Here is a 25,257-nt window from a genome sequence, read left to right as displayed (position 1 = left end):
TGTGTGCGTGTAAGTGTGTTTTAACTGCTGAGCGTCTGGAGGAGGAGCACCCCTGCTCAGTGCGAGGCGAGAGCAGGGCAGCTGTACAGCTGAGAGGGCCCGGGGTGGAATGAGAGTCCAGCCAACCCACACAACACAACATGGCAGACAGACTGGGTTGATACATGTTGCCTGCTGACCGGCTGGCCTCCCACCTCCAGCTCTCCCACCTGTGAGAAGCCAAGTCTGTCAACACATGACGCAACTCATAAACTCAGCAAAAAAAGAAACGTCCTCTCACTGTCAACTGCGTTTCTTTTCAGCAAACTTAACATGTGTAAATATTTGTATAAACATAACAAGATTCAACAAATGAGACATAAACTGAACAAGTTCCACAGACATGTGACTAACAGAAATTGAAAAATGTGTCCCTGAACAAAGGGGGGTCAAAATAAAAAGTAACAGTCAGTATCTGGTGTGGCCACCAGCTGCATTAAGTACTGCAGTGCATCTGCTCCTCATGGACTGCACCAGATTTGCCAGTTCTTGCTGTGAGATGTTACTCCACTCTTCCACCAAGGCATCTGCAAGTTCCAAGACATTTCTGGGGGGAATGGCCCTAGCCCTGACCCTCCGATCCAACAGGTCCCAGACGTGCTGAATGGTTTTGAGATCCGGGCTCTTCGCTGGCCATGGCAGAACACTGACATTCCTGTCTTGCAGGAAATCATGCACAGAACGAGCAGTATGGCTGGTGGCATTGTCATGCTGGAGGGTCATGTCAGGATGAGCCTGCAGGAAGGGTACGAGGTGAGGGAGGAGGATATCTTCCCTGTAACGCACAGCGTTGAGATTGCCTGCAATGACAACAAGCTCAGTCCGATGATGCTGTCACACACCGCCCCAGACCATGACGGACCCTCCACCTCCAAATGGATCCTGCTCCAGAATACAGGCCTCGGTATAACGCTCATTCCTTCGACGATAAACGAAAATCCGACCATCACCCCTGGTGAGACAAAACTGCGACTCGTCAGTGAAGAGCACTTTTTGCCAGTCCTGTCTGGTCCAGCAACGGTGGGTTTGTGCCCATAGGTGGGTTTGTGCCCATCACCGTTGTTGCCGGTGATGTCTGGTGAGGACCTGCCTTACAACAGGCCTACAAGCCCTCAGTCCAGCCTCTCTCTGTCACGTCCTGACCAGTAAAGGGGTTATTTGTTATTGTAGTTTGGTCAGGACGTGGCAGGGGGTGTTTGTTTTATGTGGTTCCGGGGTTTTTTGGTTTATGTTCTATGTTAGTATTTTTCTATATTCTAGTCTAGTCCTTCTAATTCTATGTTTAGGGTTTTGATCGACCTTCAATTGGAGGCAGCTGTTCCTCGTTGCCTCTGATTGAAGGTCCTATGTATAGGGGTGTTTTTGTATTGGGATTTGTGGGTAGTTGTCTCCTGTTTTGTGTCTGTGCACCTGACAGGACTGTTTAGTGTCATTTGTTGTTTTTGTATACGTATTTCTTTTGTTTTTCCTTCTTTTAAATTTAATAAAGAAGATGTGTATACACGTTCCTGCTGCACCTTGGTCCAATCCTTATGACAACCGTGACACTCTCAGCCTATTGCGGACAGTCTGAGCACTGATGGAGGGATTGTGCGTTCCTGGTGTAACTCGGGCAGTTGTTGTTGCCATCCTGTATCTGTCCCACAGGTGTGATGTTCGGATGTACCTATCCTGTGCAGGTATTGTTACACGTGGTCTGCCACGGCGAGGACGATCAGCTGTCCGTCCTGTCTCCCTGTAGCACTGTCTTAGGCGTCTCACAGTACGGACACTGCAATTTATTGCCCTGGCCACATCTGCAGTCCTCATGCTTCCTCGCAGCATACCTAAGGCACGTTCACGAAGATAAGCAAGGACCCTGGGCATCTTTCTTTTGGTGTCAGTAGTAAGGCCTCTTTAGTGTCCTAAGTTTTCATAACTGTGACCTTAATTGCCTACCGTCTGTAAGCTGTTAGTGTCTTAATGACCGTTCCTCAGGTGCATGTTCATTAATTGTTTATGGTTCATTGAACAAGCATGGGAAACAGTATTTTAAACCCTTTACAATGAAGATCTGTGAAGTTATTTGGATTTTTACGAATTATCTTTGAAAGACAGGGTCCTGAAAAGGGGACATATCTTTTTTTGCTGAGATTAGTTCACTCATAGTAACATACTCAGCACATAAAACGTAAAAACTTGGACTTAAAATGCTCTACATAGGCTTATCCAAGCATTGATGCGACTTGATTCCATACATGAGGCATTATTTGTAAACTATAGAGAACATTATTTCTAGGATTTGCACCATTCCATCTCCTGTCCACTTCACCATCTGTTCCGATTCTCTCTCCAGGCTGTCTCTCTGACCTGGCTATTAGGCTGTGCCCCAAATGTCACCTTATTCTATACACCCTATGGGGCCTGGTCAAAAGCAGAGCACTAAATAGGCAATGGGGTGACAGACTGCCTGATTCAGATCCACACACTCAGCCCCATCTCTTCCCTTCCCATCCCATCCCATCCTCACCGCACGCCCAGCTGGGCCCATCTGCCCTTTACGTAAACACATTCTATTCTCTCTCTTCTTCTCTCTGAGGGGCCCTTCCAAATCAGTGGCCCCGGCCCCAGCCTAACTCCCAATGTCCTGCCTCCTTCCAGCGCACTGCACACAGGTGCACCCCATGAGAGAGAGAGGGAAAGAATAGGGAGGGGGGGAAAGGGACAGAGAGAGAGAGAGAGAGAGAGAGAGAGAGAAAGATATAGGGAGGGGGAGAGAGACAGAGAAAGACAGACAGACTTGAATCGTGCAGGGAATGGAGAAAGGGTGAGTGTGCTCAAAGTCTATGTAAAGACGATTACCATTCAGTGCTAAGACTTGGGCAAATACAGTGCATTTGGAAAGTATTCAGACCCCTTGACGTTTTCCACATTTTCTTATGTTACAGCTTTATCCTAAAATTAATTAAATTGTCCCCCCCCATCAATCTACGCACACTACCCCATAATGACAAAGTAAAAACAAGTTTAGAATTTTTTAATTTATGCTAATTTATTTAAAAAAAAAAATATCACAACCTCAAGTCTTCTTGGGTAGGGCGCTACAAGCTTGGCACATCTGTATTTGGGGAGTTTCTCCCATTCTTCTCTGCAGATCCTATCAAGCTCTGTCAGGTCGGATGGAGAGAGTCACTGCACAGCTATTTTCAGGTCTCTCCAGAGATGTTCGATCGGGTTCAAGTCTGGGCTCTGGCTGGGCCACTCAAGGACATTCAGAGACTTGTCCCGAAACCCACTCCTACATTGTCTTGGCTGTGTGCTTAGGGTCGTTGTCCTGTTAAAAGGGGAACCTTCGCCTAGTCTGAGGTCGTGAGCCCTCTGGAGCAGGTTTTCATCAAGGATCTCTCTGTACTTTGCTCCGTTCATCTTTCCCTCGATCCTGACTAGTCTCCCAGTCCCTGCTGCTGAAAAACATCCCCACAGCATGATGCTGCCACCACCATACTTCACCGTAGGGATGGTGTCAGGTTTCCACCAGACGTGACACTTGGCATTCAGGCCAAAGAGTTCAATCTTGGTTTCATCAGACTAGAGAATCTTGTTTCTCATGGTCTGAGAGTCCTTCAGGTGCCTTTTGGCAAACTCCAAGCAGGCTGTTGTGTGCCTTTTACTAAGGAGTGGCTTCCGTCTTGCCACTCCACCATAAAGGCCTGATTGGTGGAGTGCTGCTAAGATGGTTGTCCTTCTGGAAGGTTCTCATATCTCCACAGAAGAACTCTGGAGCTCTGCCAGAGTGACCATCGGGTTCTTGATCACCTCCCTGACCAAGGCCCTTATCTCCTGATTGCTCAGTTTGGCCAGAAATAATATTTCTGTTATTTATTTTTAATACACTTGCAAAAAATTCTAAAAACCTTTCTTCGCTTTGTCATTATGGGCTATTGTGTGTAGATTGATGAGGAAAAACATGCATTTAATACATTTTTGAATAAGGCTGTAACGTAACAAAATGTGGAAAAGGGAAGGGGTCTGAATACTTTGCGAATGCAGTGTATGTACACTCAGGTGATAGTTCTGAAATGACTACTGGGCTAGCTCTCAAACGAGTCGGTCTGATTATGGGTCATTTGGTGCTAACATGGCTTTTGTCATGCTAATACACGGTTATTTTCAGTTCTGCTGAAAGCAAATAAAAAGATAGCCAAAATTAATTTTATTAAACCTGCCTAGGTCTTGGTCCAAATAACTTAAACATGACTAAAACACGCACGGACCAATGCACTCTACCATTCCAGATCATTTGATGGACAGAGCATGGCCAATGACAGCTGTGACCCTGTCATGGTGATAGACATGCTCCATCTTCACTTGAGTGTAAACCCAACCTAGGGCCTGACCAGAGTCCCAGAGAAGCAGCTTGCTACTACAGTACACACAGTATAGTAGATGAGACCTGATTTGCATGCCATACTGCCAACAGGAAAAGCCAGAATTGTGTCTGTTATTGTAAAGCTCCAGCCTACAAGGCCGGCTGGCGGCCCAGAGCTCCCTGGCATTTACTGACAACTCCTGCCTGCATCCTCACTAGGCATGCAACCATCACAAGTCATTATGTAGCCCACTGCGCCTCGATGAGCAGCACTATTCCCCAAAATTGGACTGTTTACTTGCCTGAGAGTGAGACATAACACGTTTTACCTAAACTTTGTTCGTTGTGCCAAGAACTATTTGAAGGACTGGCCCGAATGACTGAGCGATAGGCTATGAACTACAGTTTAAGGATACAACTCATTTTCATTTAATACAAGATCAGCAAGGGGCGGAAAAAGGGAAGAGGAGACTGAGAACGAAAACAAAACATAGCATTTTACACTACTATGATTGAGAGACTTTTTTAGCACTGCACAATTCCATGTTGCACTGTACATGGGGGGAGATTGTGCGTGTTCACTTATCATAGCTGAGTAAACACATGCCGTGCGCACACACACACACACACACACCAGAAGACCTTAACACACTTCTGCACATGTACCCCAGCACCTGATTCCCACAGCTAGTTACCTCCTGTTCCACCACTATTATTGGGGACTGTAGACTCCTGACCATAACTGAATGAACAATACTGACAAACCATCAAATCTGACTGTATGTACAGTACATTCTGAAGATATTCAGACCCCTTGACTTTTTCCACATTTTCTTACGTTACAGCCTTATTCTAAAATGGGTATAAAAAAAAAAAATCCTCAATCTACACACAATACCCCATAATAACAAAGCAAAAACAGGTTTTCATAAATTTTTTGCTTGCAGCAGAAATACCACATTTACATAAGTATTTATACTCTTTACTCAGTGCTTTGTTGAAGCACCTTTGGCATCAATTACAGCCTTGAGTCTTCTTGGGTATGATGCTACAAGCTTGGCACACCTGTATTTGGGGAGTTTCTTCCATTCTTCTCTACAGATCATTTCAAGCTCTGTCAGGTTGGATAGAGGGTGTTGCTACACAGCAATTTTCAGGTCTCTCCAGAGATATTAGATCGGGTTCAAGTCCGGGCACGAGCTGGGCTACTCAAAGAGATTCAAAGTCACTCCTGCATTGTCTTGGCTGTGTGCTTAGGGTCGTTGTCCTGTTGGAAGGCGAATCTTCGCCCCAGTCTGAGGTCCTGGGCGCTCTGGAGCAGGTTTTCATCAAGGATCTCTCTGTACTTTGCTCCGTTCATCTTTCCTTAGATCCTGACTAGTCTCCCAGTCCCTGCCACTGAAAAACATCCCCACACCATGATGCTGCCACCACCATACTTCACCATAGGGATAGCGCCAGGTTTCCTCCAGACGTGACACTTGGCATTGAGGCCGAAGAGTTCAATCTTAGTTTCATCAGAACAGAGAATCTTGTTTCTCATGGTTTGAGAGTCCTTTATAGTGGTGTAACGGATCGTAGTTGATCCATACTACGATCCGTACAGATCACCCCCCACAGTTCGGCCCGCATGTGAACCACGGATCAATTGCAGAGTTTAACCATAATAGTGTGAAATACAGTTTTACTGCCTCTGTTACTTTTTAAAGTAATAATTCCCTAAACCTCGATGCAGAGTTGCAGTGAAAAGATAAAGACAAGACAGATTCATGCTGTGTTTTACTCTGAAGCCTGAAGGTTGATTTGATTATTTTTTTAAAGCAGTTGTGTGTACTGTTCACGTGAACGGGGCATGTTGAATCCCAACGAATCAATCCTGGATGCTCGCGTTGCAAAGAAGAAAAAAGAGCAGTGACAGCCATGGCTAGCGGAGGAGCTGAAGCACTGGAAAAGCCTCCCGCTTCATTTAAGTCTCATGTATGGGAGCATTTTGGCTTCCCTGTCAAATATGATGATGGAAGAAGGGTGGTGGACAACACCATTACGGTACATGAAATCAGTATGATCATGGAAATACATGGAGCATGGACACTCATTTAAAGCGTCATCACCCTGGTGTGTCAGTGACGGGAGCCAACTCAGCCAAGAGACAACTTCTCACCGCGACATTTAAGCCCTTTGCTGCAGAATCAGACCGGGCTGAAGCCATCACCACATCTATTGGGATGTTTATCACTGCAGACACGAGGCCATACTCTGTTGTGGAAAACAAAGGGTTTAAACATATGGTGAAAGTGCTTGAGCCACGCTACGAAATCCCCTCACACACCCACTTCAGCATGAAGATCGTGCCAGATCTTTATGAAGAGGAAAATATCAAAATTGTCGACAAATTATCCAAGGCATCCTCTGTTGGACCTCCAGGGCAACGGAAAGCTACGTGACTGTGACTGCTCACTACACCACAGAGGACTGGACCTCCAGGGTAACAGAAAGCTACGTGACTGTGACTGCTCACTACACCACAGAGGACTGGACCTCCAGGGCAACGGAAAGCTACGTGACTGTGACTGCTCACTACACCACAGAGGACTGGACCTCCAGGGCAACGGAAAGCTACGTGACTGACTGCTCACTACACCACAGAGGAGTGGACCTCCAGGGTAACAGAAAGCTACGTGACTGTGACTGTTCACTACACCACAGAGGAGTGGACCTCCAGGGTAACAGAAAGCTACGTGACTGTGACTGTTCACTACACCACAGAGGAGTGGACCTCCAGGGTAACAGAAAGCTACGTGACTGTGACTGCTCACTACATCACAGAGGAGTGGACCTCCAGGGTAACAGAAAGCTACGTGACTGTGACTGCTCACTACACCACAGAGGAGTGGTCCTCCAGGGTAACAGAAAGCTATGTGACTGTGACTGCTCACTACACCACAGAGGAGTGGACCTCCAGGGTAACAGAAAGCTACGTGACTGTGACTGCTCACTACACCACAGAAGAGTGGACCTCCAGGGTAACAGAAAGCTACGTGACTGACTGTTCACTACACCACAGAGGAGTGGACCTCCAGGGTAACAGAAAGCTACGTGACTGTGACTGCTCACTACACCACAGAGGAGTGGACCTCCAGGGTAACAGAAAGCTACATGACTGTTCACTACACCACAGAGGAGTGGACCTCCAGGGTAATAGAAAGCTACGTGACTGACTGTTCACTACACCACAGAGGAGTGGACCTCCAGGGTAACAGAAAGCTACGTGACTGTGACTGCTCACTACACCACAGAGGAGTGGACCTCCAGGGTAACAGAAAGCTATGTGACTGTGACTGCTCACTACATCACAGAGGAGTGGACCTCCAGGGTAACAGAAAGCTACGTGACTGTGACTGCTCACTACACCACAGAGGAGTGGACCTCCAGGGTAACAGAAAGCTACGTGACTGTGACTGCTCACTACACCACAGAGGAGTGGACCTCCAGGGTAACAGAAAGCTACGTGACTGTGACTGCTCACTACACCACAGAGGAGTGGACCTCCAGGGTAACAGAAAGCTACGTGACTGTGACTGCTCACTACATCACAGAGGAGTGGACCTCCAGGGTAACAGAAAGCTACGTGACTGTGACTGCTCACTACACCACAGAGGAGTGGTCCTCCAGGGTAACAGAAAGGTATGTGACTGCTCACTACACCACAGAAGAGTGGACCTCCAGGGTAACAGAAAGCTACGTGACTGTGACTGTTCACTACACCACAGAGGAGTGGACCTCCAGGGTAACAGAAAGCTACGTGACTGTGACTGCTCACTACACCACAGAGGAGTGGACCTCCAGGATAACAGAAAGCTACGTGACTGTGACTGCTCACTACACCACAGAGGAGTGAACCTCCAGGGTAACAGAAAGCTACGTGACTGTGACTGCTCACTACACCACAGAGGAGTGGACCTCCAGGGTAACAGAAAGCTACGTGACTGTGACTGCTCACTACACCACAGAGGAGTGGACCTCCAGGGTAACAGAAAGCTACGTGACTGTGACTGCTCACTACATCACAGAGGAGTGGACCTCCAGGGTAATGGAAAGCTACATGACTGTGACTGTTCACTACACCACAGAGGAGTGGACCTCCAGGGTAACAGAAAGCTACGTGACTGTGACTGTTCACTACACCACAGAGGAGTGGACCTCCAGGGTAACGGAAAGCTACATGACTGTGACTGTTCACTACACCACAGAGGAGTGGACCTCCAGGGTAACAGAAAGCTACGTGACTGTGACTGCTCACTACATCACAGAGGAGTGGACCTCCAGGGTAACAGAAAGCTACGTGACTGTGACTGCTCACTACACCACAGAGGAGTGGACCTCCAGGGTAACAGAAAGCTACAGGACTGTTCACTACACCACAGAGGAGTGGACCTCCAGGGTAACAGAAAGCTATGTGACTGTGACTGTTCACTACACCACAGAGGAGTGGACCTCCAGGGTAACAGAAAGCTACATGACTGTGACTGCTCACTACACCACAGAGGAGTGGACCTCCAGGGTAACAGAAAGCTACGTGACTGTGACTGTTCACTACACCACAGAGGAGTGGACCTCCAGGGTAACAGAAAGCTACGTGACTGTGACTGCTCACTACACCACAGAGGAGTGGACCTCCAGGGTAACAGAAAGCTACGTGACTGTGACTGTTCACTACACCACAGAGGAGTGGACCTCCAGGGTAACAGAAAGCTACGTGACTGTGACTGCTCACTACACCACAGAGGAGTGGACCTCCAGGGTAACAGAAAGCTACGTGACTGACTGTTCACTACACCACAGAGGAGTGGACCTCCAGGGTAACAGAAAGCTACGTGACTGTGACTGCTCACTACACCACAGAGGAGTGGACCTCCAGGGTAACAGAAAGCTACGTGACTGTGACTGCTCACTACATCACAGAGGAGTGGACCTCCAGGGTAATGGAAAGCTACATGATTGTGACTGTTCACTACACCACAGAGGAGTGGACCTCCAGGGTAACAGAAAGCTACGTGACTGTGACTGTTCACTACACCACAGAGGAGTGGACCTCCAGGGTAACGGAAAGCTACATGACTGTGACTGTTCACTACACCACAGAGGAGTGGACCTCCAGGGTAACAGAAAGCTACGTGACTGTGACTGCTCACTACATCACAGAGGAGTGGACCTCCAGGGTAACAGAAAGCTACGTGACTGTGACTGCTCACTACACCACAGAGGAGTGGACCTCCAGGGTAACAGAAAGCTACATGACTGTTCACTACACCACAGAGGAGTGGACCTCCAGGGTAACAGAAAGCTATGTGACTGTGACTGTTCACTATACCACAGAGGAGTGGACCTCCAGGGTAACAGAAAGCTACGTGACTGTGACTGCTCACTACACCACAGAGGAGTGGACCTCCAGGGTAACAGAAAGCCACGTGACTGTGACTGTTCACTACACCACAGAGGAGTGGACCTCCAGGGTAACAGAAAGCTACGTGACTGTGACTGCTCACTACACCACAGAGGACTGGACCTCCAGGGTAACAGAAAGCTACGTGACTGTGACTGTTCACTACACCACAGAGGAGTGGACCTCCAGGGTAACAGAAAGCTACGTGACTGTGACTGCTCACTACACCACAGAGGAGTGGACCTCCAGGGTAACAGAAAGCTACGTGACTGTGACTGTTCACTACACCACAGAGGAGTGGACCTCCAGGGTAACAGAAAGCTACGTGACTGTGACTGCTCACTACATCACAGAGGAGTGGACCTCCAGGGTAACAGAAAGCTACGTGACTGTGACTGTTCACTACACCACAGAGGAGTGGACCTCCAGGGTAACAGAAAGCTACGTGACTGTGACTGCTCACTACACCACAGAGGAGTGGACCTCCAGGGTAAAAGAAAGCTACGTGACTGTGACTGTTCACTACACCACAGAGGAGTGGACCTCCAGGGTAACAGAAAGCTACGTGACTGTGACTGCTCACTACACCACAGAGGAGTGGACCTCCAGGGTAACAGAAAGCTACGTGACTGTGACTGCTCACTACACCACAGAGGAGTGGACCTCCAGGGTAACAGAAAGCTACGTGACTGTGACTGCTCACTACACCACAGAGGAGTGGACCTCCAGGGTAACAGAAAGCTATGTGACTGTGACTGCTCACTACACCACAGAGGAGTGGACCTCCAGGGTAACAGAAAGCTACGTGACTGTGACTGCTCACTACACCACAGAGGAGTGGACCTCCAGGGTAACAGAAAGCTACGTGACTGACTGCTCACTACACCACAGAGGAGTGGACCTCCAGGGTAACAGAAAGCTATGTGACTGTGACTGCTCACTACACCACAGAGGAGTGGACCTCCAGGGTAACAGAAAGCTACATGACTGTGACTGCTCACTACACCACAGAGGAGTGGACCTCCAGGGTAACAGAAAGCTACGTGACTGTGACTGCTCACTACACCACAGAGTAGTGGACCTCCAGGGTAACAGAAAGCTACGTGACTGTGACTGCTCACTACACCACAGAGGAGTGGACCTCCAGGGTAACAGAAAGCTACATGACTGCTCACTACACCACAGAGGAGTGGACCTCCAGGGTAACAGAAAGCTACGTGACTGTGACTGTTCACTACACCACAGAGGAGTGGACCTCCAGGGTAACAGAAAGCTACGTGACTGTGACTGCTCACTACACCACAGAGGAGTGGACCTCCAGGGTAACAGAAAGCTACGTGACTGTGACTGTTCACTACACCACAGAGGAGTGGACCTCCAGGGTAACAGAAAGCTACGTGACTGTGACTGCTCACTACATCACAGAGGAGTGGACCTCCAGGGTAACAGAAAGCTACGTGACTGTGACTGTTCACTACACCACAGAGGAGTGGACCTCCAGGGTAACAGAAAGCTACGTGACTGTGACTGCTCACTACACCACAGAGGAGTGGACCTCCAGGGTAACAGAAAGCTACGTGACTGTGACTGTTCACTACACCACAGAGGAGTGGACCTCCAGGGTAACAGAAAGCTACGTGACTGTGACTGCTCACTACACCACAGAGGAGTGGACCTCCAGGGTAACAGAAAGCTACGTGACTGTGACTGCTCACTACACCACAGAGGAGTGGACCTCCAGGGTAACAGAAAGCTATGTGACTGTGACTGCTCACTACACCACAGAGGAGTGGACCTCCAGGGTAACAGAAAGCTACGTGACTGTGACTGCTCACTACACCACAGAGGAGTGGACCTCCAGGGTAACAGAAAGCTACGTGACTGACTGCTCACTACACCACAGAGGAGTGGACCTCCAGGGTAACAGAAAGCTATGTGACTGTGACTGCTCACTACACCACAGAGGAGTGGACCTCCAGGGTAACAGAAAGCTACATGACTGTGACTGCTCACTACACCACAGAGGAGTGGACCTCCAGGGTAACAGAAAGCTACGTGACTGTGACTGCTCACTACACCACAGAGTAGTGGACCTCCAGGGTAACAGAAAGCTACGTGACTGTGACTGCTCACTACACCACAGAGGAGTGGACCTCCAGGGTAACAGAAAGCTACATGACTGTTCACTACACCACAGAGGAGTGGACCTCCAGGGTAACAGAAAGCTATGTGACTGTGACTGCTCACTACACCACAGAGGAGTGGACCTCCAGGGTAACAGAAAGCTACGTGACTGTGACTGTTCACTACACCACAGAGGAGTGGACCTCCAGGGTAACAGAAAGCTACGTGACTGTGACTGCTCACTACACCACAGAGTGGGAGATGTGAAGTCTGGTGCTACAGACACGCCCCCTCCATGAGAGTCGCAGAGGCGCAGGTACTGCTCGAAGCAGTAGCAGAGTGGAAGCTAGAGAGGCCCAATAGCAATATCCCAACCACCACAGATAATGCCAAGAACCAAGTAAATGCAGTGATAGAAGCTGGACTGGGGCAGCAGATAGCTTGCTTTGCACATGTGATCAATTTAGCATCCCAAAGGGGAATCTCAGTGAACCAGATGGACCGCCTCCTTGGGAGGATCAGGAAGGTGGTTTCCTTTTTCCACCGAAGCACAACAGCCGCTCATGTGCTTAAGACCAAGCTAGAAATGCTACAGCTACCGACCCACAAGCTCATACACCATCTCACAACAAGATGGAACTCCACTTATGACACGTTGGAGAGCTATCTTGAGCAGCAGGCAGCTGTATACTCTGCACTTACAGACAAGAACCTGGAAAAAAATAAAGACATCGTCACCTTGTCTGATGACGACGTGAAAGTGGCAGAGGAGGTCCTCCAGGTGCTCAAACCCCTCAAAACAGTTACAACCCTACTGAGCACTGAAACTGCACTGTCTGTGTCCATGATCCTACCTCTGAAAACAAGGATTCTACAATCCATGGTCCCATCACTAGAGATGTCAAGGCTGCCATTAGAGAGGACCTGAACCCCAGATACGCCCCCCTAATGTACAGGACTACCTTCATAGATCACCTGCACTGGATACAATGTTCAAGTCCCTGTCTCACCTAGACCCTGCCCTACACCGGAGGACATACAGTGATCTCACCACTGAGACCGTGGCCACTGAAGAGGTAAACAAAAAATAAGAGTGAATTACTTAAATAATAAATATAGTGCAGTCTAATCTTAGTCTATGCTATTGCTATTAGAATCATCCATTTTTGATTTGGAATAATAATGGCTTTTATTAAAATGTTATTGCCACAATTATAGTTCTATTAAATATGAAAAATAAATAATGAGTTAGTTTAATAGATCAAGTAATTTTTTCTGCAGGGTCAAGCCACAGAGCCGACCGGAGCAGACTCAGAGGCATCTCCTCCACAAAATCATTTGGCCATGAAGGAGCTTTTCGGGGAGACCTTTGCGAGCAAGGACACAGGCAAGACGTTTTCCAACACCATCAAAGAGAAGGTGGCATCCTACAAGGCAGCAAGCGGCATTCCAGCGGATGGTGATCCACTGGCATGGTGGAAAATCAATGAGTGGAAATACCCTCACAATGCCATGATGGCAAGACGCTACCTGGCTGTGCGTGGCACTTCAGTTCCTAGCGAGAGGGTGTTCTCCACGGCAGGGGACATAGTGACTGCAAAGAGGTCTCCCCTCTCCCCAGACAATGTAGACTTCCTCATATTTTTTTTTTAAGAATTTGAAGTTACAGTTGAAGTCGGAAGTTAACATACACCTTAGCCAAATACATTTAAACTCAGTTTTTCACAATTCTTGACATTTAATCCAAGTAAAAATTCCCTGTCTTAGGTCAGTTAGGATCACCATTTAATTTTAAGAATGTGAAATGTCAGAATAATAGTAGAGAAAATGATTTATTTCAGCTTTATTTCTTTCATCACATTTCCAGTAGGTCAGAAGATTACATACTCTAAATTAGTATTTCGTAGCATTGCCTTTAAATTGTTTAACTTGGGTCAAACGTTTCAGGTAGCCTTCCACAAGCTTCTCACAATAAGTTGTGTGAATTTTGGCCCATTCCTCCTGACAGAGCTGGTGTAACTGAGTCAGGTTTGTAGGCCACCTTGCCCGCACTCGCATTTTCAGTTCTGCCCACAAACTTTCTATAGGATTGAGGTCAGGGCTTTGTGATGGCCACTCCAATAGACTTTTTCCTCCAAACATAACGATGGTCATTATGGCCAAACAGTTCTATTTTTGTTTCATCAGACCAGAGGACATTTCTCCAAAAAGTACGATCTTTGTCCCCATGTACAGTTGCAAACCGTAGTCTGGCTTTTTTATGGTGGTTTTGGAGCAGTGGCTTCTTCCTTGCTGAGCTGCCTTTCAGGTTATGTCGATATACGACTCATTTTACTGTGGATATAGATACTTTTGTACCTGTTTCCTCCAGCATCTTCACTAGGTCCATTGCTGTTGTTCTGGGATTGATTTGCACTTTTCGCACCAAAGTACGTTCATCTCTAGGAGACAGAACAAGTCTCCTTCCTGAGCAGTATGACAGCTGCGTGGTCCCATGGTGTTTATACTTGCGTACTATTGTTTGTACAGATGAACGTGGTACCTTCAGGTGTTTGGAAATTGCTCCCAAGGATGAACCAGACTTGTGGAGGTCTACAACATTTTTCTGAGGTCTTGGCTGATTTCTTTTGATTTTCCCACGATGTCAAGCAAAGAGGCACTGAGTTTGAAGGTAAGCCTTGAAATACATCTACAGGTTCACCTCCAATTGAATCGAATGATGTCTATTAGCCTATCAAAAGCTTCTAAAGCCATGACATCATTTTCTGGAATTTTCCAAGCTGTTTAAAGGCACAGTTAACTTAGTGTATGTAAACTTCTGACCCACTGGAATTGTGATACAGTGAATTATAAGTGAAATAATCTGTCTGTAAACAATTGTTGGAAAAATTACTTGTTTCATGCACAAAGTAGATGTCCTAACCGACTTGCCAAAACTATAGTTTGTTAACAAGAAATGTGTGGAGTGGTTGGAAAACAAGTTTTAATGTCTCCAACCTAAGTGTATGTAAACTTCCGACTTCAACTGTATAAGCTCAGGTCTGCTTTGCTTTCTTTCTTTTTTTACTTGTTTTTGATGACGTGGACATAGGCTATTTTTACATTCACTATTGTTCAAAGGAAGAAGCTATCATGCCTCATATTGCACTTTAATTAACAATTGAGAATTGAATATTTTATTTTAACATTGAAAAGTTTCTTGAGTGTTCCTTGAGTGTTGAAGATTTTATTTAAACATTGAAAAGTTCCTTGCTTTAAGTGTTCTTTAAGTAATACATGGAAAGCAAAGTTATTTTTGTCTCCCTTTGTTTTGCTGATCCGAAAAATGATCCGATCTGTGACTCAAAACCGTGATCCGATCCAAACCGTGAGTTTTGTGATCCGTTGCACCACTAGTCCTTTAGGTGCCTTTCGGCAAACTCCAATTGGGATGTCATGTGTCTTTTACTGAGGAGTCATATTTACAAGACCTATACTAAAGAGCTGAATAAGAATCCATAAAACAAGATCTACTGTACATGTGGCCTACAGTTACTTTACAGCCTTATTCTAAAATATATTAAATAAAACATTTTCCTCATCAATCTAGACACAATACCCCCTAATGATGAAGCAAAAACAGATAAAAAAGAAATACCTTATTTACATAAGTATTCAGACCCTTTTCTATGAGACTCGAAAGGCACACAACTGTCTATATAAAGGTCCCACAGTTGACAGTGCATGTCAGAGCAAAACCCAAGTCATGAGGTAGAAGGAATTCTGTTTCCATTGATCATCCTTGAGATATATCTAAAACTTCATTGTAGTCCATCTGTGGTAAAGTCAATTGATTGGACATGATTTGGAAAGGATTTGAAAAAAAAAACAAGTCATGAGGTCAAAGGAATTGTCCATAGAGTTCCAAAACAGGATTGTGTCAAGGCACAGATCTAGGGAAGGGTACCAAAGTATTTCTGCAGCATTGTAGATCCCCAAGAACACAGTGGCCTCCATCATTCTTTAATGGAAGAAATTTGGAACCACCAAGACTCTTCCTAGAGCTGGCCTCTCGGCCAAACTGAGCAATCGACGAAGAAGGGCCTTGGTCAGGGAGGTGACCAAGAACCCAATGGCCACTCTGACAGAGCTCCAGAGATCCTCGGTGGAGACGGGAAAACCTTACAGAAGGACAACCTTCTCTGCAGCACTACACCAATCAGGCCTTTATGGTAGAGCGGCCAGACGGAAGCCGCTCCTCAGTAAAAGCACATGACATCCCACTTGGAGTTTGTCAAAAGGCATCTAAAGACTCTCAGACCATCAGAAACAGATTCTTTGGTCTCATGAAACCAAGATTGAACTATTTGGCTTGAATGCCAAGCATCATGTCTGGAGGAAAACTGGCTCCATCCCTACAGTGAAGCATGGTGGTAGCAGCATCATGCTGTGGGGATGTTTTTCAGTGGCAGGGACTGAGAAACTAGTCAGGATTCAAGGGAAAGATGAACAGAGCAAAGTACTGAGAGATCCTTGATGAAAACCTGCTCCAGAGTGCTCAGGACCTCAGACTGGGGCGAAGGTTCACCTTCCAACAGGACAATGACCAAATACGCACACATCCAAGACAACGCAGGAGTGGCTTCGGGACAAGTCTCTGAATGTCCTTAAGAGGCCCAGCCAGAGCCTGGACTTGAACCAGATTGAAGATCTCTGGAGAGACCTGAAAATACCTGTGCTGCAACGCTCACTATCCAACCTGACAGAGCTTGAGAGGACCTGCAGAGAAGAATGGAAGAAACTCCCCAAATACAGGTGTGCCAAGATTGTAGCTTCATACCCAAGAAAACTCGAGGCTGTAATCGCTGCTAAAGGTGCTTCAACAAAGTACTGAGTAAAGGGTCTGAATACTTACGTAACTGTGATATTTATTTTTTTGTGCAGAAATATCTAAAAACCTGTTTTTGCTTTGTCATCATGGGGTATTGTGTGCAGATTGACGAAGGGGAAAAAACGATTTAATCCATTTTATATTAAGGCTTTAACGTAACAAAATGTGGAAAAAGTCAAGGGGTCTGAATACTTTCCGAATGCGCTGTACATTGGCATAAGCTACACAGTGTATGTGAATTGAAGCTTGCTACTCTCGCACAAAAATATCACACAGTTGAAGGACGTCTCCCTGTGTGATTTGGGCTTCATGTAGCTAGGCCAAATCTAAAAAGCATTTAGAAAAAGTTATATTTAAAAAATAAGTTTAAAAACAACAACGAAAGATGTTGGTTTGAAACTTTTTCAATAAAACGTTAAGAAAAACCCCCCATTATTGCTCAGAAGGGAAGACTTCCATCAATAGAACACCCTCCCAACAACTCTAACATTGGAAGCTCAGTAGCCTAACACCCCTTCTACCATCCATTCTATCGGAGTTTGAATGTCATTTGAAAATAACTGTAGCTGATAAAAAAACAGGTTGTTATCGAACTTCAAATCAAAGTCAACCAAGAGTGACTAATACAGTCATTCCAATACCAATCTTTTAAAGTGGCACACGTAGATACCCTAATAACTGAAAATATGATATAATGCTAACTAACTAACTAACTTCACCTTGGGAGTAAACACGGATGGGTTCAGTTGTATTCAACTGTGATTAAATAGACCTGGATCCTCAATGTCCTCAAAGGCAGCATTATAAAATGTATGTGAGGTGAAAGTAATTCAACTAAAGACAGCGAGACTGTGGCTTCTCACCCGGCTAGCGGAGGGCCACATTCCTCCAGATCCCATTGGGCATGGTGTGAATACCTACTTTCCATGGTTGATTAATTAAGTGTAATGGTGAGTTGTCAGGAAAGACAGGGGAAAATTGGGCCCAGTCACAGCAAATGGGGTGCTTTGATGGCCTCCCAGAAGCAGGGGTCATCTCTGGGTTACATCACTCAAGCACTGCTTACAGTCACAATCACATCAAGATCCCCTGAGTAGCTGGCTGGAAGACCTGATCCTATAGGCTACTGCATCATGGACAGCAAAGCATCCCTTTCAATCGTTAAACTAGGACTTTGTTTAGAATATCTGAGAAAGTGTGCTTTAAAAGTTCTTGAAAGTCATATCTTGGTCATACCGCATTTTGATTGAATTTCAAATTGTAGATATACATTTTTTATATGTTGATATAAAAACATTAAATCAAATATTTTGATTGACAATTTAACAGTTTTCTCCCCAAAAGCAACACATCACACATGAAAATAAAAACAAGCAATATGCAAATTATTAGGCAAATAATCTGTACTAACCCAAATCTACTTAACTTTAATAAACAACTATATAATTCAATTAAATATCCAATCACCAAAAAAAAAATCCCAATGAGATAGAAACAGCATCAATTGTAGGCCCATATTATATTAAAAATACAAACTGAATGGATAAATACAAATCCCACAATACACTGTGAATTGTTATGGCATCCAAGTGCATCCCAAAAGGATAGGCCTACATTCCAAAAACACTGCAATAGCCTTACCTTAAAAAGTTCCATAGTAACTGTTGGTCACATACCTCTTACACACCAATGGACTTCCCAGCACTGATGCAAAAGCCACTTGGGTCAGTCAGTCAGCGGCTGAGCAACTTGAGTATCTGACTTATACTTAGGGAGGGTCTACCAGTGGTGTAACCATTAGTCCAAAATGTTTTGCAACAGAAACCGTTTACTCCAAATGGAAAACGCCCCTTCCCATTTCGTTCCGTTTGGTTCCATTTGGTTCCTAGTGAATACACCCTAGGGCTCCACGTTGCATCTAGCTACCCTTGCCTAGGAGTCTGGGGCGCAGTAGGAGTGGTTTCCAAGTCAGGAACCAAGTTCTGGGCAAAACAGCCAGTGACTAGCAACTACATCCTGTTTGTTGCATTTAGATTTTTTTGGGAGGGAGGGGTTGATTTAAAAATGCAAGACAGCATTAGGCTAATTAATTGCTATGAGTAATTGCCTTGACAGTTGACAATGTTAGTAGTTAAGTTGCCACAAGTCTCGGGTTGTCAGACTCATGTTCAAATCCAATAACTTGATGGATTTTGGCAGATAAAACAAAGGATTGCATGGCTGAGAGCTATAGACGCTCCTATAGAAAAAAAACTGTCAGCATTAATTTGTGCAGACAACCAGGTCTCGCTTCAGCCACGCGGATCGCTTAACTAGATGATTAAATTACTGTGCACTGGGCATGGCCGTTAAGTGATGCGGGAGACAGCCTACGGACCTATTGGCCAAAGCAAGCTGTTCACCTCCACCTCGCTCCCACAGTCACACACAGAGAGAAGCAACAGCACATACACTTAGAGAATCCTTTAATCACACGCATACTGTATAGACAAACACACACCTTATCCCATCTCGTCCCCAAATCCATCTCTCTCTCTCCCTAACAAAAATATTCAGGTGACATGAAATATATCATAAACTCCTTTGTTATGACAATTCACCCAGCAATACTTTGAACTCCATCGCGGTTGACAAAGCAGTTAGCTACATGTAACTGGCCACACTGCTCAACCATGAATGAGCATTGTTCTTTGGTCATCATTTGACTGTATAGCTTTGAGCTACAGTACACTTTAAAACAGACATCCCATGTTATTCCAGAAAAGTGATGTAGACATCAGACAAGGCAGACTACATTTACAGTAGTATTTGACAAAAACTTAAAGGCTGACTTTACCAATTCAATTCAAGGCAGGGTGAGGCAATTTAAAGAGTCTTCGTCATTATAACAGCAGTACTCGCAAGAATTTCAGGATTACATAAATTGACCCAGTTTTGTCTCTCCTTAAACAAGAGAAGAAAAATTCATGCAATAGTGTAAGACGGTATAATAAGAAGGACATAAACATCTTCAAAGTCTCTTAGCATCAGGTCCTGACAGGTCCTCATCCCGCACACGGCTGAGGTCTGGTTTAGTACGCTGGGAGCAGGGGAGGTCAGTTCATCATTTTAAAGAAAACCACAGATATTTTGGGGGGTTTTGTTCAGCCAGTACCCAATAGACAATAACATGCAGGTAAGCACATCAACTAGACTAATTATGCTGACTTATAGAGAACTTCTCAATGAGATGACTGGAAGTCTAACATCACTTTGAGAGTGTGCTGGGCCTATCAACATCTGCACCAATGACTTTCCAAAAATATCTTCAGCCAACTACATCCTAGATGTGTTGCACGATCTGTTTTTAAGTTGTTTAGTTGAGAGAGATGAGCATTCAACCCAAAAAGAAGGTTTTGAGGAGAGGGAGACTTCTCTTTCCACGCATTTCCCTTCCATTCATGACAGTCCTAAATCTGAGGACTAATTAGCTTCTTCCAAGCCGTGCTCCCTGTCTCCAGGGCATGGTCTGTCATGTCATTAACAACACTGCACCGTAGAAGACACTGTGCTGTGGTAGAGAAGTCCTGAGACTCTACTGTATGCTAGGGTACTCTACTTCAAGTTCCTAGGCCCTTCACACTGAACTTGACCTGCCAATTCTGTGTCCCAAATGGCACCCTATTCCCTATGGGCACTGGTCCAAAAAAGTGCACTACATAGGGAATAGGGTGCCATTTTGGACACATCCGATGCCTCCAAAGGTCCGGAGCCTGAGGAAATAGAGCCATACAACCCACCTTCTAGTCACCTAGCTCTCACACACTTAACAGAATGACACACTTCTCTTGAACCTATTAAACCTGATTCTTTAATGTCCGCACCAAATACGGGATTTGAATAAGCACTGGACCATCTAATCGGAAAGACCTATGTTTTGATGATGGTCCTCTGTGATAAACTCAGAGTAAAGAGTGATAAATCCCCTTTCATCATGCAGCTGTCGTCAGCAGCCATAGCACATTTAGCACAAACCCCTTGCCAGCAAGTCATCCAGAGGAAATGCACTCACTGACATCCAGGCTAATCAACCACTCAAAACCTCAATGCTTAGAATGGAATGACACCCAACTAGTAACTGAATCCACTTCACAACATCCAGTGGAGACAAAAGCATCCCATATGGCCTTTTCAAACAAAGTCTGTTATATTCCACAAAAAAATAGGAAGAGTCCCTCACTGTTAGAGTATGCTCGTCAAACATCTCATTCTATAAGCATGGGCATTAATATGGAGTTGGTCCCCCCTTTGCTGCTATAACAGCCTCCACTCTTCTGGGAAGTCTTTCCACTAGATGTTGGAACATTGCTGCAGGGACTTGCTTCCATTCAGCCACAAGAGCATTAGTGAGGTCGGGCACTGATGTTGGGCGATTGGGCCTGGCTCGCAGTCGGCGTTCCAATTCATGCCAAAGGTGTTAGATGGGGTTGAGGTCAGGGCTCTATGCAGGCCAGTCAAGTTCTTCCATACCGATCTTGACAAACCATTTCTGTATGGACCTCACTGTGCACAGGCGCATTGTCATGCTGAAACAAAAAAGGGCCTTCACCAAACTGTTGGAACAAAGTTGAGTAAAGTACAGAATCGTCTAGAATGTCATTGTATGCTGTTGTGTTAAGATTTCCCTTCACTGGAGCTAAGAGGCCTAACCCGAACCATGGAAAACAGCCCCAGGCCATTATTCCTCCTCCACCAAACTTTACAGTTGGCACTATGCACTGGGGCAGGTAGCGTTTTCCTGGCATCTGCCAAACTCAGATTCGTCCATCGGACTGCCAGATGGTGAAGGGTGACTCATCCCTCCAAAGAACGCCTTTCCACTGCTCCAGGGTCCAATTGCGACAAGCTTTACACCACTCCAGCCGACGCTTGGCATTGCGCATGGTGATCTTAGGCTTGTGTGCAGCTGCTCAGCCATGGAAAACCTATTTCATGAATCTCCCGACAAACAGTTATTGTGCTGACATTGTTTCCAGAGGCAGTTTGCAACTCGGTAGTGAGTGTTGCAACCAAGGACAGATGATTTTTATGCACTTCAGCACTCGGCGGTCCTGTTCTGTGAGCTTGTGTGGCCTACCGGTTCGTGGCTGAGTCGTTGTTGCTTCTAGACGTTTCCACTTCACAATATCAGCACTTACATTTGACCAGGGCAGAAATTTGACGAACTGACTTGTTGGAAAGGTAGCATCCTATGACGGTGCCACGTTGAAAGTCACTGAGCTCTTCAATACGGGCCATTATACTGACAATGTTTGTCTATGGAGATTGCATGGCTGTGGCTGGTCGATTTTATACACCTGTAAACAATGGCTGAAATCGCTGAACTGAAGGGGTGTCCGCATACTTTTGGCCATGTAGTGTATGGGGTTTGACACACAATAAGATGATTCACGAGTGGTTAAAGCTGCAATATGTAACTTTCTCGGCGCGACCCGACCAAATTCACATAGAAATGTTTGTTATAGATCTTATTGAAAGTAAGTCTAAAAAGTGGTATATCTGCTCTATGTGTGCTATTTCTATGCTTCTCACTCTTAAGTTTAGTTTTTGCCTCTTTTATTTCAGGTTTTGTACACCAGCTTCAAACAGCTGAATATACACAATTTTTGGTTATTAAAAATATATTTCACAGCAATTTAGATAGTACAATGATTCTCCACATTGCATGTTTTGTCACATAAACAGACATTAGGCAAACTATTCTAATTTTAGCAACCAGGAAATGGCAGAGTGATTTCTGCATATTGCACTTTTAATGTTTACAAGAATCTATATTCTTGGTGGAATGTAACAGGTCAGTGAGAATAGTTCAGGAATGTTATGACCATCTTAAGAACTAGGCCTAGATGTCTGTATTCAGCTAAATGATTACCAGACATATCAATCAATCGCTGCTATTGTTGTATATTGTTTATCGTTGTCATGCTAGGTAGGTGACCACACTGAGAAAAGTTATGTTATGTTTGAAAATGCCCTAAACCAACTATTTCTTACATAGAAGGAAACTCAAACTTCACAGTGGGCGGTCCCATCTGCATTTCTTATTTTATCTGCAATATGTCTGCAGGTCAGGTTAAACCAGCCTGAACGCCATATAGTGTCCCAAATAGCACTCTATTCCCTATATACTGTAGGCCTAGTGCACTATAAGGAGAGTAGGGTGCCTTTTGGGGACGAAGCCTAGGTCCGCTGGGTCTTCATACTGATCTCACTAGCAGTGAATTATTAGATCGTTTCTATACATCAGTGAGAGTAAAGAACACCCAACATTGGTCTGCAGCACGGCCAGGCTGCACCCAGCCAGCCAGGCTGCACCCAGCCAGCCAGGCTGCACCCAGCCAGCCAGGCTGCACCCAGCCAGCCAGGCTGTGTTGTACTGCAGTGTGGGGCTAGCTGCCTCTCCTCTCCTCTCCTCGCTGCCAGCTGTGGGTCCAGGAGCACAACATTGCTGGAGACAGAGCCCACAGCACTGGGAGAGCCAGAGGCCCCGAGCACACATATGTCTGTGCACTCGCCCCTCTGCTGCCTGCCCTCGATCTCTCCCTGCGTGTAAACACTCTAACCACTGACTTCCGCTCCATATACTGGCCCTCTCAACACCACCTGCACCCAGTTGGAAGCGCTGAAAATAGGCCGGAAAAAATGGGGAAATGAATGTTCAATTGGAATCGGATGTGTTTCAAAAGCGAAAGCCACTAATTTAGCTAATTTAACACCCATTGCTTACCAAAAACACAAGTACATTTTTACAGTAACCAGGCCTAAATAGTACTGTTGGTATTTTAAATCAATCCCATCGTTTCAGAGAATCCTCTTCATTCATCCATTCATTTATCCTCTAGAATAAGAAGCAATTGGTGAAAGAACATATTTGAATGAGGAGGGATATTTTTACAGGAGTTAATCATCTTATTACAGTGTTACAGAATTAGTCTAACATTGCAGCCAAACTGCTCTGCAGGGTATTGAAGTTAAATATGCAGTACAATAACATAACAGAGCCATACCCAGATTTAGGAACAACAGTAATCTGCTCCAAAGCCTCCAAGGGAAAGAATATCTGCTTTTTTAACTCTGCAGCTCTCATTAGCTTTCTGGCACTGCCTTTCATGATCTAGCAAATCTGTTTATGTATAGTGAAATCATTTGGGTCAATCATTCCAAGCTATGTTTTCAACTGCAATATGTTCTTGTCCAATCGAAAACGGATCGGACAATTTAAAGAGACTTCTGTCGTGATATCTGGACACTTACTTCAAGGCACAAAATCAGCCCACTACAATTCAGTAAAGAAAAAAGAAAGACAAATACATAAGGATTAAACAACAATTTGTGGGCAAATCTTTACATCAAAATCAATGTATAAATCTTACAAGTTGAGCCTATGCCCAAACTACAATCTATCATGACTCCGGACCCGGCAACAATTTCAAGCAGATTTCAAGCGCTATCACCATCAAATGAAACCAAACGGTCTTTATGAAACCCAGGGATGACGTTAAAGTGCCATTACATTTATCCTCATTGTGAAAGGCTGTCAGACTAAGTCAGAGGTGCCTACACTAGCCTACCATGCAATTACCACATCCTTCTGAAGTTCTTATTACTTCAATTATCACTCAAGCATGCTTTACAATCACAGATGACCTTAGACGATTGTATTCCTAAAAGCGGGGTCAAACTACTGCAGAAGATTCATGTAGGCTAGACCGGCTCCTTTATGAATAAGGAAATGGGATATCCGTTGAAAAAGTGGTTTTATAATAATATATGCTATTTAGCAGATGGTTTAATCCAAAGTGATTTACAGTCATGCGTGCATAAACCTTCTACCTATGGGTCGTCCCAGGAATTTAACCCACTATCCAAGCGTTGCAAGAGCCATTATCTACCAACTGAGATACAGAGGACAGAAGTAGCCTATACCATAAAAGTATAGCAATAAAAGTCACATCCTCTTTGGTACAGAGAGAGTCACTTATGACACATGATCGTCAGTCAGGGGAGCGTGGCTGTGCGGTAGGTAGGTAGCTGCCCTATACAAAGCGACAAGGCTCTGTCTGTCTGTCTGAAGGGTCTGCCGTGTCAGGTGCACCTGATCCTAGAGCTCTCTCTGTGATCCATCATCCTGTCAGATAAACCAGTCGACACAGGACAGCAGTAGTTCACCTCTAACAACTACTGTAACTTATTCAATGAGACTTCTCAGTATAACTTCAACATAAAACGTCAATCATCACCAACGTTTTTGTAAGCAGTTCACCAATCAAACAGTATGTGGTCTATATCCACTTTTAGGAATATGTCTATAGCAATGTGACACATGCATTTTCCAGCAGAAATACATTACCAGGTAGACTCTGATGTTAATGCTATCTGAAACCTAAACCTTCT

The 25,257-nt window shown here is 45.3% G+C and overlaps 1 protein-coding gene across 5 annotated transcripts in view; it reads right to left on the bottom strand.

Annotated features, from left to right (window-relative positions):
- The window catches only part of LOC115169760 (sodium- and chloride-dependent glycine transporter 1), a 96,314-nt gene that overhangs the window by 16,338 nt on the left and 54,719 nt on the right, over window positions 1–25,257 (bottom strand). The window lies entirely within an intron of this gene.

The sequence above is a fragment of the Salmo trutta genome, chromosome 31, assembly GCF_901001165.1.
Source record: "Salmo trutta chromosome 31, fSalTru1.1, whole genome shotgun sequence".
In the NCBI taxonomy this organism is placed as follows: domain Eukaryota; kingdom Metazoa; phylum Chordata; class Actinopteri; order Salmoniformes; family Salmonidae; genus Salmo; species Salmo trutta.
Note: the sequence above shows the minus strand (reverse complement) of the source record. Positions and strands in the feature narration are given on the sequence as shown.